Below are 14,524 nucleotides of genomic sequence, written 5' to 3' on the forward strand. Positions count from 1 at the left end.
TCATAATAGGGTCTTATACCAGGCATATTTTTTCAGATAGGAATTGTTGAGAACTTGAATTGAATTACCAATTTTTTCTTCATTTACCATTGAACTCCCTTTATATATTTCAAAATTATTCTCCTTGAGGCCTTTGTTTCCTGATGTGTTACTATGAGATATGAAGAAAAATAGTTCGTATGTATACATCTTAAAAAAGAAATAGATTTACTGAATGAGTTTTGTTGCTTTTTGAAAACCCATTAATAAAATATCTTTAAGATATGGACAAAGTAAATGTACAGTTCTTTCATATGATCTACAGAAGTAGACTTTACATGTAATTAATTTAAGCATTGTGAAAGGAATTAAATGGTAGCCATGATCAAAACTCTTGAAAATTTAAATGGTGAACTTTTCATACAATAAGATTCCATTTAAAACAAAGCAGAAACAGAATCTGATCTGGTTTAATTCCTGGTTTAAATGGCTATTTATATACAATATCATGAAATAAGATGAAGTAACATAAAAATTATGATCCCACATAAGAAAGTTTATAAACCCAAGTTTACGACTATTTTATTTTGAAATAAAAAGAAAAAATCAGTACTATAAAATAATTCCTAAAGAGAATGAATGTGAGAAATATGATAGTGCCAATTGCAACTATGGCCCTTTAAACATGAAAGGCAAATATATTGAGTACCTTGTTAATAATAAAATTTGCTCTTAAATAATATTTTGATAGATGAAAAATGTTATGTATGTATACATTGCATATGTGATTGTATATATAGTTATACTATACACATAAAGATGTATAACCTTATCTAATTTATTTCAGTCCTCTGGGAAAGCTCCTGAAATTTTTCAAATTTTAGAAAATATGGCTCAATTCCTCTTAATCTATGGTTGTTAGCAGCCTGCTTCATTTCTTCAACAACACCACACTGATCTAGTTGACCACCATCTCTCCTTAGAGTTTAGCAGGAGCCTTCTAATTAATTTCCTTGCAATAACTCTAACTCTTTTCCCGTAAACAACTAACATATCAGCTGGGATGATTTAAGGTTTTGTTTTTTTTTTTTTAACTTAATTCTTTTTATGTCCCCTTCTCTGTTTCAAGTTATTCAATTGTTGCTTGCTGTTTATTGATGAAGATAAACTCCCTAAATGGATAAGTTTCACATCATTTTTCTAGAGAAGATAAGGATCTTTTAAAAAATGTTATTGATTTATTCATTTTTAGAGAGAGAGAGAGCATGTGCATGAGCAAAGAGAGGGGCAGAGGGGAAGGGGGAGAGAGAGAATCTGAAGCAGACTCCTCGTTGAGCCTGGAGCCCCACATGGGGCTCAGTCTCAAGACCGTGAGATCATGACCTGAGCCCAAAACAAGAGTCAACTGCTTAACTGTCTGAGTCACCCAGGTGCCCCGATAAGGATCATTTTTATATCTTTCTCCTGATCCAACTCCTAAGATCACCAAGCTATCAGTCAGAGGGTCAGTGCCAAGCCTGCTACTCCAGGAGACACAACACCTCATCTGGAGTGTCACATCACCTTCCTACAAGCAGGCAAGGTCTCAATTTCCTGGTCCTCCTGGACACCTAAGTGACCACACCATGGACAGTTTAGGCAGCTAGACTGGAACCTATTATTTCTTTAACTGTGTATGTTTACCTTGTTTCCTAGTATTATTTCCAAACTATCCTTCCTCCTCCTTTAAATGCCCAGTCTCCTTTGGAGTTCACACAATTAGACTTTTTCATCTCTGTTACTGTCGACTACCTAACTCTAGTCATACCTGTTCATTGATTATTTAATCATTTTGGCACTTGCCTTATTCTTTTCATCTTCACTAGAATCCTGTCACCATTATTGATAATTGAAATAGCAACAGTTTTTTGTCTGTTAGTTCTTATACCAGAGCTACAATAATCGTTTATTCTACCACTCCTCAGCCATCTATAACTGTGATCAAAACACTAATAATTTCTCTCCTTTCAAAATATCTGTCATCAACTTCCATCCCACTAGTTGATTTTCTCTAGAAAATTCCAATGCAGAAATTATACAACTAAATGAAGACATCTTATCTATCGACTCCTGTTTTCACTAGTCATCATGTCCCTCATATTGCTCTTATCTCTTATACACATTAGATTTCTTGTTATATCCTTGTACAAATTTTTTCATAACAATTGCATACCAATCATTACAATACCATTTTCTTAAAATGTAACCTTGTTTAATTTACTCCTCTCTGCCTCAGTCCTTATAGATTAATAATATCCTTTTGTGCCAAAACCACAACTGCATCTCTGTGCAATTGCACTGACTTTTAATACTTAATCCACAGTCATAAATTCCATTTGGAAATTTGATATTACTTGACAATATTACTACCTTTGTCCTATATGTTCACTTTTCCATTCTTCAAAATGATTTGTTATCATTATTGTTCCCTCTCTCTTCTTTCTTCTACATATCTTTATGACACTGTCATCTTTATTTCTCACTATATGTTGATGTCCTTTCTATAAAATAATTAATAAATGTAGAAAGGAGGTTCACTGATGTCCCACCAGTGAATCTGTCTACATCTGTCTGTGCCCATTTTTTTTCTTTTCCTTTTTTTCCTTTTTTTTATAATGCATAAAATATCCTTATACTTGTGGCAAAACCCCTCCATTTTTGTTCTGAATTTTACCTTCCTATATACTTACTCCTATAATTTTCTCCTTTCCTTTACCACCAATTTATGTTATACTGGTTATTCTTATCAGCTGAGGAGTATGCTTAGCATTTGTTATGTGTGGTACATATCCTTTCTTGAGCCTTTATTGTTCCCAATTACTGCTCTAGTTCTCTGTTCACAAGAAAAGCAAAATCCTTGAATGAATTGTTTTTGTTCTGTCTCAAACTTTTTTCCTTTCCTACTTGTTTATTCTTTAAACAATACTTTAAAAAAATAAACAATACTTTCATCCCCACATCTCCATTGAGAAACTTACTACATTCTCTAATGGCATCCCAACTTTCAGATCTAATGGACTAATCATTGGCTTTGTCTTATTGACCTCTTCTGAAGCCCAAATAATTGTTTACTTTTTCTCTTGCTTCTATAATAGAGATGTCCCTTATTTTACTTTTGCCTCAGTGGCCGCAGTTCTTCATTAGTATACATTATTCCTCTTCCTTAAATGCACTTCAGAGTTTATTCATTCTGTAGTCATTTATTAAGAAATGTGTATCAAGGTTGTGCTTATGATATTTCAGTGAACGAAATAGATGAAAACCATCTGGGGCTTATAGCACATAAGTTCCATGGGAAAAATAAACCAATTTATAAATTTCATAGTGTGTTAAAAGCCATATATGTTAATAAAATAAAATTAGATAAATAAACATGTGAAAAATTGTTCAACATCATTTCTCTGTAAAGAATTGCAAATTAAAATAATGAGATACAACTGCACACATATTAGGATGGATAAAATGCAAAAATCTAATAATACCAATTGTTGATGAGGATATGGAGCAACAGTTCAAAATGGGTACAACCAATTTGAAACACAGTGTCACACCTTTTATTTGTTTGTTTGTTTATTTATTATTTTATTTATTTGAAAGTAAGAGAGCAAGAGATCATAAGCAGGGGGAGCAGCAGAGGGAGAGGGAGAAGCATGCTCCCTGTTGAGCAGGGAGACCAATGTGGGGCTCTATCACAGGAATCTGGGATGATGACCTGAGCGGAAGGCAGACACTTAACCAGCTGAGCTACCAGGAGTCCCAGTGTTTCATCTTTAAAACAGAGTCCTACCATACAATGTAACAATTGTTCTCCCACATATTTATCCAACTGATTTGAACATTTTGTCCATACCAAAACCTATACATGAAAGTTTGCATATCATCATCAAAAACTGAAAGCATCCAAGATGCCCCTCAGTGTGTGAATGGGTACATAAATTTCAGTCCTTCCATACAGTGGAATGTTATTCAGTGATTAAAAGAAATGACTATCAAGAACACAAAAACATGGATAAAACTTAAATGCATATTGCTAAATAAGTCAATATGAAAGGTCTAAAAATTGCATAATTCTAATAATATGAAATATGGGAAAGGCAAAATTATAGAAATAGTAAAAACATCAGTGGCTGTGAGGGGTTTTAGGAGGAGTTAAGAGTTGGACATATGGAGCACAGTGGATAGTTTAGGGTGTTGAAAATATTTTGTATGATGGTTTAATGGTGCATATATGACAATATTCATTGTGAAAATCCATAGAACTTCATATAAGAAAGATGTAACCTTAATGCGTGCAAACTTTAAAGAATCAGTTTGGAGGTCAAGGGATCTTGGGATGGAATGCAAAGTGTGATGAAGTGATCTAACTGTCTTAAAATATAAGAAATTACCTCACTGAGGATGGAGGAAAAAATGATGCTGACCTAAGTAACTTTGGAACTGAGCAGAATCCATAAGAATAAGGAAACTGTACATTACTGTACTCCAGTTGATAAAGTTGTTTCACATGGGGGTATGTGTTAACATTATGAATATTGCTAGAAATGTATACTGCAATTGAAAAAATTGAGTAAATGTATGGAAGATGGTGGGAGCTAGGTTTTTCACTGTTGGAATGGGAGTTTGCAAATAATCATGGGAAGGAACCTAGAATGATCCATTTAGTAATGGATTAAGGTTGGAAATATTACTATGAACTCAGGATTAGCTTAATATAAATACAGATAACTACAGATAGAAATATTTATGGTGTATATATACATGAATTAGTATACACAAATCAACCATGATCAATATGTCAAATGCTGCTGGTTTCATAAATGAGGTTAAGAATGAAAACTTAAATTCATGCTTAGATATGCAGCCATTATTGATGACATTGGTTAAGAGCAGTACTGGTGGAATATTGTGGACGACAGCCTGATTCATGTGGTTTGTTTAGGATAAGGGAAAAGGAATTTGTAGAGAGAGGAGTTTTATTGCAAAGGAGAACAAAGAAATGACATGGTATTTGGTTAGAACAGTGAAATCAATACTTTTTTAAATGAATAACATTTATATTTAATGAGAATGATTTAGTAGAAAGGTGCGAATTATGATGCAGGAAAGGAGATAATTGCTGAAGTGATGTTACGGAACAGTTAAGAGCATATATATGGTCACTAAACAAGAGCAAGAATTGGCTTCACACATGAGCATGGAAGGCAGACTCTGAGTGTGGATGAAGATAGGTGGGTAGATGTGTGGTTAGGAAAGTGTGGAGGTTCTTTTCAGGTTGTTTCTACTTTTTTTTCAGGAAGTAGAAATCAAGGTCATGTGCTAATAATGAAGATGGAACACATAGTAGTGAAAGTTGAGGAGAGATTAGAAACTTGAAATTGTATCTTGGGTGGCAGGAGAATAAATGCATGTAGGGAAGCATGATGAGATTACCAGGAAACATTGATGACTATTTTAGGGTTATCAGTATAAATTTATAGTGAAGCAGTCAGTATAGTTGAATATTCTTCTTTTTTATTCATATTGCACCAATTTCGGGTATAGAGAAAGCAGAAAGTTGGATTAAGTTGGATTAAGAAAGTTGGATTAAACAGATTTATGATTTTACTAGGTGAGTACAACAAAATTAGAGACAGGCCAGGAAGTTGAATATGGGTGCAAAAGGGATTATAATGGATAGTGGCATTTGAGCTAGTTTAGGAGCAGGGAGAAAATAACAAAGGTCTGAGTGACAGCGGAAAATTCGTAGGATAAATAGATTGAAAGAGTGGAGTAATAGAGATAGTGAGTTGAAAAGATCGAGTGGGAATGCAAATTGTTATAGCCACTGTGTAAAACAGCGTGGAGGTTCCTCAGAAAATCAAAAAAAGAACTACCATATGATCCAAAGAAAATAAAAACACTAATTCAAAAACATACATGCACCTGTGTGTTTATTGCAGCATTATTTACAATAACCAAGATATGGGAGCAACCTAAGTATCCTTCAATAGACAAATGGATGAGGAAGATGTACTACACACACACACACACACACACACACACACACACACACACACACACACACACGTGCATGCACGCATTGGAATATTACACAGCCATAAAAAGGATGAGATCATGTCATTTGAGACAATATAGATGGACCTAGAGGGTATTATGATAAGTGAAATAAACCAGACTGAGAAAGACAAATACATATGATTCTACATGTAAGTAGAATCTTAAAAAATATGAATAAAGTGGACAAAAAGCAGAATCAGAACTATTAACACAGAGAACAAAGTGATGATTGCCAGAAGGGAGAGGGTTGGGGGTTGGGCAAAATAGGTGAAGTTGAAAGGGAGACATAGGCTTCCAGTTATTGAATGAATAAGTCATAGAAATAAAAGGCACATCATAGGGAATATAGTCAATGATATAATAATGATGTAACCAGACAGATGGTAGTTACATTTATAGTGAGCATAGTGTAACATATAGACTTGGCAAATCACTGGGTTGCACACCTGAAACTAATGTAACATTGTATGTCAACTATACTCAAAGAAAAAAAAAGATAGAGTGATGATCAAAGAGTGAAATGCACATAATTGTTATTATGTAGGTTGCTCTTACTGGTAATAATAAGTCCCAGGATAAGATGTGAATGTGTGGCTAAGGCCAAGTTAAGGGCAAGATCATCGGAAGGTCAGTTCAGGAAACAAGGAGCCTGGGGGTTATCAGGATCAAGTACATGTTTGCCGAAATCACCAAGAATTATAACTGGAGTAGTGTGGAAAGAGTGGACAGTGAGCCAGGAACAGACATCTTCGGAACACACAGGTTGAATAACTGGGATCTGAAAATGACAATGACATATGAAGAGTAGTAGGTGACATAATCAATGGATGTGTGATTCAAATGGAGTGTTTTAAAGAGGTTGTAGAAGTTTATAAAGACAGCAAAGAGGGGCAAAAGGACCACTCCCACACTTCCCAGCCTGACAATGACAATACCTTCTAACACCCTAGAGGACTGCAAAGGAGACAGTGCCCTCAGGGAGAAGTCAAGTGTTTTTTTTGGCACAGTAAAATAACAGAAACATTCAAACAAGAGGTTGAAAAAATAGAATATTTTGCTGCTGATGGTCTTTGAATTCCATAGTTGAAGAATTTCTAGATGTGAGGGATGTGATAACGATGTAAAACAGGAGCTGTTCAGAGCTTTCTGTAGACTAGTGTGTATGGGCGAAGTATCTGGATATCTGGAACTTCTAGCGGTGAATGTATAATAGGAAAAAAGGCATAAATATTTTTTTTTCCTGGTTGATTCAAGGTGGGGAAGGGTATTCAGACTGATGGTTGAGGGGTGGAGATTGTAGATGTCTACACTCTTGTGTTCACCCCTGTTAATGAAAACAAGTTAGTCTGAGGAAAGCTGCATGTGGATACTCTGCTTAACCTTCAATAATTCAAGTGAAAGGCTTAGGGGAGGTGTAACCTTATTTCCAGTGTGTGAAGCTTGAATTTGACCTAGGCCTGACCCGGGGCCTGAATCTGAGTCCTCCTACCTTAAATATCTCCATTTCACATCAGGGACTTTCATCTTGTACTGTTTATGTTTATGACCCTCAAGATTGTATGTTCAGCCTTGACCTTTTCCTGGAAATTTAGATTTGTTTATCAAACTACATACCTGACATCTTCACTTGAATGTCTAAAGGGCATTTCAAACTTAATTGTCCAAAACAGAACTCTTGAACTTCAGAAGTTTTCTTCAAAGCTTCTCTTTTATTTTCCACCTCTCAGTCAAAAGCACTAACATCCATGCCACATTTCAAGACCAAAAAATTGGGATCATCCCTCTTTCTTCCTTCATTTTAGCTAGATGTACCAGCACATCCTCTTGAATATCTGCCAACCTGAGATCAATCTCCCTGTGTTCATCTAAACTATAATCTAAACAATCTTCATTCCCCAGCTCAGTTGATTTCACATCCTGGTAACTAATCTTCTGATCTTGCCCCTACAGGGTTCATTTTATATCCAGAAGTCAGGATGATGTTCTAAAAATAAAAGTAGATGATCTACCTGTCTATCCTCTCTTCCTACCGCCACTCCTACCATCAGCATACACTCTTCAAAGGCTTTCTATCGCTTTGAGAATATAACTAAGTTCTTTACCCCATTCTATACATCCCTGTGTGATCTAGCTCCTGCCTCTTTCTCCAGTGTCGTATCAGTTCACTTTCTCTCTTGCTCATTATGCTTTAGTCACATTGGTCTTTCCTCTGTTCTTTGTAACTGAAGCTTGTTACTTTCCTAAGGTCATTCGCAAGCTGTTTCTCTGCGTGAAATGCTCTTCCCCTTGTTCTCACGATGAATAGCTCTTTCTTACTTTTTCCTCCCCATTAAATATCACTTCTTCAGGAAATTTTTTTTCCTCAAACGTTCAGTTTTACTAAAAAAAAAATTGTTGTATCTGTCATTTCAGCCTGATTCAACTCTCTGAAAAGTAGTTTGTATCACCTGACATTGTCTTGCTCAGAGAAGTTTTCAGTTATGTCCACTGCTCTAGTCCCAGTGGTTTAAAAGCAGCCTACTTGGTGCTCGATAGATACCATTGGATGGATGAGAAAATGCATGGATGACTGAGTGACAGCCTAGCCCGATGACCTCTCTTCTCACATCTTAACTTATCCCTACTCCAAGCCAGAGTGTTCTTCCTCTTAGTACATTGTGAAATGTTAAGCTCCCTTCCGTATCAGGGCCTTTCACACGTGGCTCTGTCTCTGCATGTAACACATTCCTGTTCCCCCGTATACCCCCTCCTCACCTACTGAACTTGTGTTTATCCTTCAGTTTCCAGCTCAAGTAAGTCCTCCTCAGGGAAATCTACTCTGTGACAGGGAATGTTTTCATTATAAAGTTTCATAACACCAAGTTCTGCTATTTTGAAGGACATATCTGGGCTGTAGTTTCTTTTTTCAATTTTTTATTCTCATGTTTCTCCTCAAAACTGTAAACGCCTGAGTCAGGACCATATCTGTTTTTGCATTCACTTATATCCTCATCAACTAGGCAGGTAGGAAGTCTTACTCAAAAATATTAATCCAATCTCTTTTATCTCCTTTAGTTGTCTAAATAAAAATGAAAGCTTAAAGTCCCACAAAAGCAATCAATAAGTACATCCTCAGCCAGAGCCTATCTATTTCCCATAACCTGTGACTGAGCTAAATCAACAATTAGGGCATTTTGAGCTCTAATGGACCATGGATACCAATGGCTTGGTCTAACTATCAGCTCCCAAAAAAGACAAGTGGAGGGCAAACAGTAATTAAATGGCAGAGCCTATCAACAGTTCAGTAATCCTTGTCTACACCTGGGTGACTCCAATAATAGCTGACAGTAAGATGCTGGAGGTAATAAGACTGAGCTACCTTGCATGTTGAGGGCCCTGTGTTCATTCTGGGGGGAGACAGAGAATTTCTAAAGCATATAAATTTTACCCCTTATAATGTGTTTTTAGTTGCCAACAAGGTAGGTAACTAGTTCTATCCCTGTCCCTTTTTCTATCCTTTGTTTCTTGTTCAAGCTATATTTTAAAGAAAGCTGAGATTTGGGTGGAAATGGGTTCTCTACCTATTTTCCTGAATATGCTATCCAGCAGCTCCTGGTTCTACTCCATTCTTACGGGTTTTGTTACATTTAATGAAATGTGATAAAATTAACAATCAGTCTTTTAAAAATATCAATAGAACTAACTAATGTTGACCTAGTATTTTCTGCCACTTTGATTTTTTATTTTTTTTGTAATCGTTGAATGCCAAGAGAATAAAAACTGCAGGCAACCTACTATCCACTAAAGTGCTCTGGAATTCTGTTATTTGAGCTCTGTTTGGCAGCAGGGAATGGGTTTGCAATGGGTCAATGACTATTTTTGGGGGGGGAAAATTGACTTTGTCCCACCTCAAAACAAAATTATACATATAAAATGAGAACTGCGCCAGATGCCAACATTTTAGTGCACTAAGCATATGCCAACCACTGTTCTAGGCACCTGCCATGTGTTACTTCAGTTAATCAGCACAACAACTTTATATATCTGTATCTTTCTTATAACAAATTTGAGGCTCAGAGAAAATATATCTCTTGCCAAAGTCAGTGCCAAAGTGAAATTTGAACTCCACATTGATTTTTCTACATGAACAGAATGTCAAAAGAAAAACAAGTTAAAAACACTAAGATTAAACAATAACCTTTGCTAACATAACTAACATCTGTTGAACAACAAGAGCAAATAAACACTATGATAAGCAAATGGGAGGATTAAGGGATTTATTTCTAAGATACTATGTGTTGGTACATCTGAGCTAGATAACTTAGCAGTTACAATGGCCAGAGAAGAGTTACTTTTTGCTTTACTTCAATTCAAGAATATTTGGGGGGCACCTGGGGGACTCAGTCGGTTAGGCATCCGACTCTTGGTTTAGGCTGGGTTCATGATCTCAGGGTCCTGGGATCAAGGCCCAAGTTGGGCTCTGCACGCCCTCTCCCTCTGCCTCTCCCCCTGCTTGTGCACTCTTGCTCTCTCTCTAAAATAAATAAATAAATCTTTAAAAAACCCACAAGAATATTTGGGAAATAGAATAGCAGATGTTCTAATTGTGAGGCTTATAAACATTCTGCTATTGTCAATGGAGAATATCTTCACGGTTGATTGTCACAGCTTCATCCAACTGTACCTAGATGTTTGACATAGAACTTATGGTCAGGTATTGGGTTACAAATTTGCTTGTAGGTAGGTGTTATAATTCCTGCCAAAGGTGAACTCTCAGGGTAAATGACAGCAAATAATAGTAATAGAGATTATCATTCAGAATGCATTTTGTTTGTGTTTATCATGTTTCAGTTGAAATCCACTGATGATGACTCTCAGCTTCTGTGTATTGTATTCTCCCCATAACGGGCTTGACTTGCAAACAAAATGTGGTCTCAAACCTGGATGGATTCTAGAACCAACACTGACCTGGGGTAAGAAAACTTAATGTAGCACTATGTCATCTTTAAATTTTCTAATATTCCAAGCGCCTGGGTGGCTCATTCGGTTAAACTGCCTTTGGCCCAGGTCATGATCCCAGGGTCCTGGGATTGAGTCCCACATCAGGCTCCCTGCTCTGCGGGGAGTCTGCTTCTCCCTTTCCCTTTGCCCCTCTCTCCTGTTCTTGCCTGTGCTCTCTCTCTTTCTCAAATAAATTTTTTAAAAATGTCTAATATTGCAATATTAGATGTTATACCTATATAGCACATTCAATAAGCAGTTGGATTATCTTTTTAGTTATTGTGCTGAAATATAACTGATGGTTTTGGTGGAATGACTTAGCTTTAAGTGAAGCATAAAAAAATGAAGGTTTTTAATTTGCATATGTTTGAGTCTCAGAAGCTCTTAAGAGGGTAGAATAATTTTGTTTATGCCCTTTGTTTATTATTTGCTTCAACTTTGAATAAGGCTTTTAATCCAAATATTAAAATATACAAATTTAGGAATTAAAGTAGATACTTACTGGCATAGGAATTGACAGATTGGTGAAACACAATAGAAAAGTCTGAAACAGATGAAAACAAATAGGAATTTAATGCGTGATGAATGTTTTAAATATATGAAGAGCTCTTACAAATCAAACTAATATAACACTGCATGTTAACTATACTGGAATTAAAATAAAATAAAATATAAAAAATAGGGCTATAAGCCATATTGATACAAATAAACAGGGAGATAGAAAGGTTCTTTTTTAAATTAAGGTATTTATTAAACAGTCGCTGTGTATCGAAGAATTTCTATGAAACAGAAATACCTCTTACACTACATGGCTTTTTTTTTTCTTCAATTTTATAATATTAACAGAATTTTAGACCTACAAGGGCACTATAGAGACTTTGTTACCCAACAAAGAACTATTTATTTATTTATTTATAGAGAGGGGCGGGGGGAAAACCCTGAGATGACCTGATCCGAAATCAAGAGTTAGACACTTAACCGACTGAACCACCCAGGCTCCCCAAAGAACCATTTTGAAAAGAATTAAAGGAATGTCATTGCTAAATTTATTGCTACTTTCACTTAGGCTATGCCTGAGATCATTTTTAGAGTCATGGTACATTTTTATGTTGGGGTATAGATATCTTTTTCTAATACTTTTCCAACCGTATTTCAATTTGGATGTTTGTGAATTTAACATAAAATATTTATGAAATCACAAATACTAGGTTTATTTCCAGAAAATCTAGCATGGAATGTATGTTTAATATTGTAAAACTGAAGTATATGAAAAGGCTTTTTCTTACAGTAGAATGCCAACTAATAAATGCAGAAGGTATGGATGCTAAAACACATGGATGAAATTGTTCTAAGGAATGTGATATTTACAAGTTTTCTTCCTAAATTACTTACTAATTAGAAATGGAAAATAGTAACTTTATAATGGAGAAACCTGGAGGATACCACTAAAAAAAGTCATCAAATCTAACATCACCAATATTGGAACAAATGACATCAAGTGCCTTCTTATAAATGCACATAGAAATAACATCATTTCTGCATTATTCCTGCCAACAATATAAAGTCCAATTTTAATCACAAGGAAACAGGCAAATTGAAGTTGAAGGACATTCTATAAACTGTTCCTAACTCTCAAAATGTCAATGAAAAGAAATAGGAAAATGCTGAGAACATGTTCTAGAATAAGGGAAATTAAAAAGCCAAGACAACTAAATTGAGTGTTGGTCCTGAATTTGATCCTCGTCCAGGGAAAGATAGCCATAAAAGAAATTATTGGAACAGTTGATGACATTAAATATGGATTATGACTTAGACAATAATTTTATATTATTGAAATTTGATTTTCAAAACTGCATTTGTTTATGAAAGATAATATGTTTATTCTTAGAAAATACACTAAATACTTTTAAGGACAAAGTGGTATGGTTCCTTAACTTATTCTCAAGTAGTTCAGCAAAATGTAATAATTTGTATATATATAAATGTACTAATGTATAGTAGAGATGAGGGAAAGAGACAGGGACAGAAAGAGGAAGGAAGGAGAGAGAGAGAAATCAAGAAAAATGTGAACAATTGCTAATATGGGCAAAGGATATAAAGGAATTCCTTACACTATTCTTGCAACTTTGTGTTAGTTCAAAATTGTATCAAAATAGGAATTTACTAAAATATCTGAGATGTTAAACAATGAAAGACTATAAAACTATTAGAAGTTCTGTTGCAGAAGTTTCTCTGTTGGCCTGGAGATGTTCTCAAGTATATTTTTAAAATGAAAATTATAAATGCATGCTATGTTATAATTCACGTACAAAATTTCAATACATATATGATTTTCAGTGATGTGTGGTAAAAATTCAGACTTTTGTTTGTTACTTCTTTTCTTTTGCTTACCTCTCTTCTTTGATCTCTCTGTAAGAAACACTTTTTGCTTTCATAATAAAAATATTTAAAAATTATCTACAAAACAAAATGCCCTTTCAGTATACATACCCCAAGAACAAATTATTTTTTAATGTGTCCTTTAAGCTGGCACTTTAAGTATGTAGTACATCAGACTTTGGAGTGGAAACCATATTCATTTGCTTGCCAGTATTAACTGAGTGAATTTATTCTACCAGCTCTTTCATCTTGATTGACTAGGGCTGTGTTGGTGTGACACTAAAACAAGAAAAAAATATGAATAAAATAAAAGAAAAAAAAAGATGGTCCTAACTGTAATATAAATCTCCATAGAAACTCAACAATAGAAACCAAGGTCACAAAAGATACACAAATACACACAGGCACACACACACAAATCAGCAATGAATTTAAACCATTTATTTCTGACATACAATGGAATAACAAAAGGAATTCTTAAAATTCCAAATGCTCAAACTAATATATACTAATATATAAAATGATCAAGATTACTCTTTATAAGAGAAATTTTGCATTGTTCAATAAAGTACTACCATAATATAGTTAATTTCCTGGAATATGTCAAGTATATACTTACAATGTTATACAATGTTAAAAGAAATCCCAGTACCTATGGGAATCAAATAATCATTTGGGGAGTAAATGGAATAATAATTCACTCACTTTTTATGAATATGTTAACAGAATTTTAACCATTGCCAAATCCCTTTTATATTGACATGTTTTAAGTCAGCTGGGTATAAGAACATATGATAAAGGGATACCACCCTTTTACCCAAAGATCGTGGTTCATCCACAGTTTAGTATTGTTCTTATCAAAGCATTAAAGTTAGTAAGTTATGGAGCTGTCAAGGTATTCAGCAAAGAATTTACATATGAAAATTTAAGAGTGGCAGTCCACTGAACAGTGGCAGAATTCTGTAAAGATATTGGATAATTGAAAGTGTAAGTTTATTTCTACAGAACTTCTCTAAAGTACAGTTTTATATAATCAGCATAATGTAACTTTCATAACTAGTTTATGAGAAATATTTCTACTCTGCAGACT

Source organism: Zalophus californianus, chromosome 7, assembly GCF_009762305.2.
Source record: "Zalophus californianus isolate mZalCal1 chromosome 7, mZalCal1.pri.v2, whole genome shotgun sequence".
NCBI classification, from domain to species: Eukaryota; Metazoa; Chordata; class Mammalia; order Carnivora; family Otariidae; genus Zalophus; species Zalophus californianus.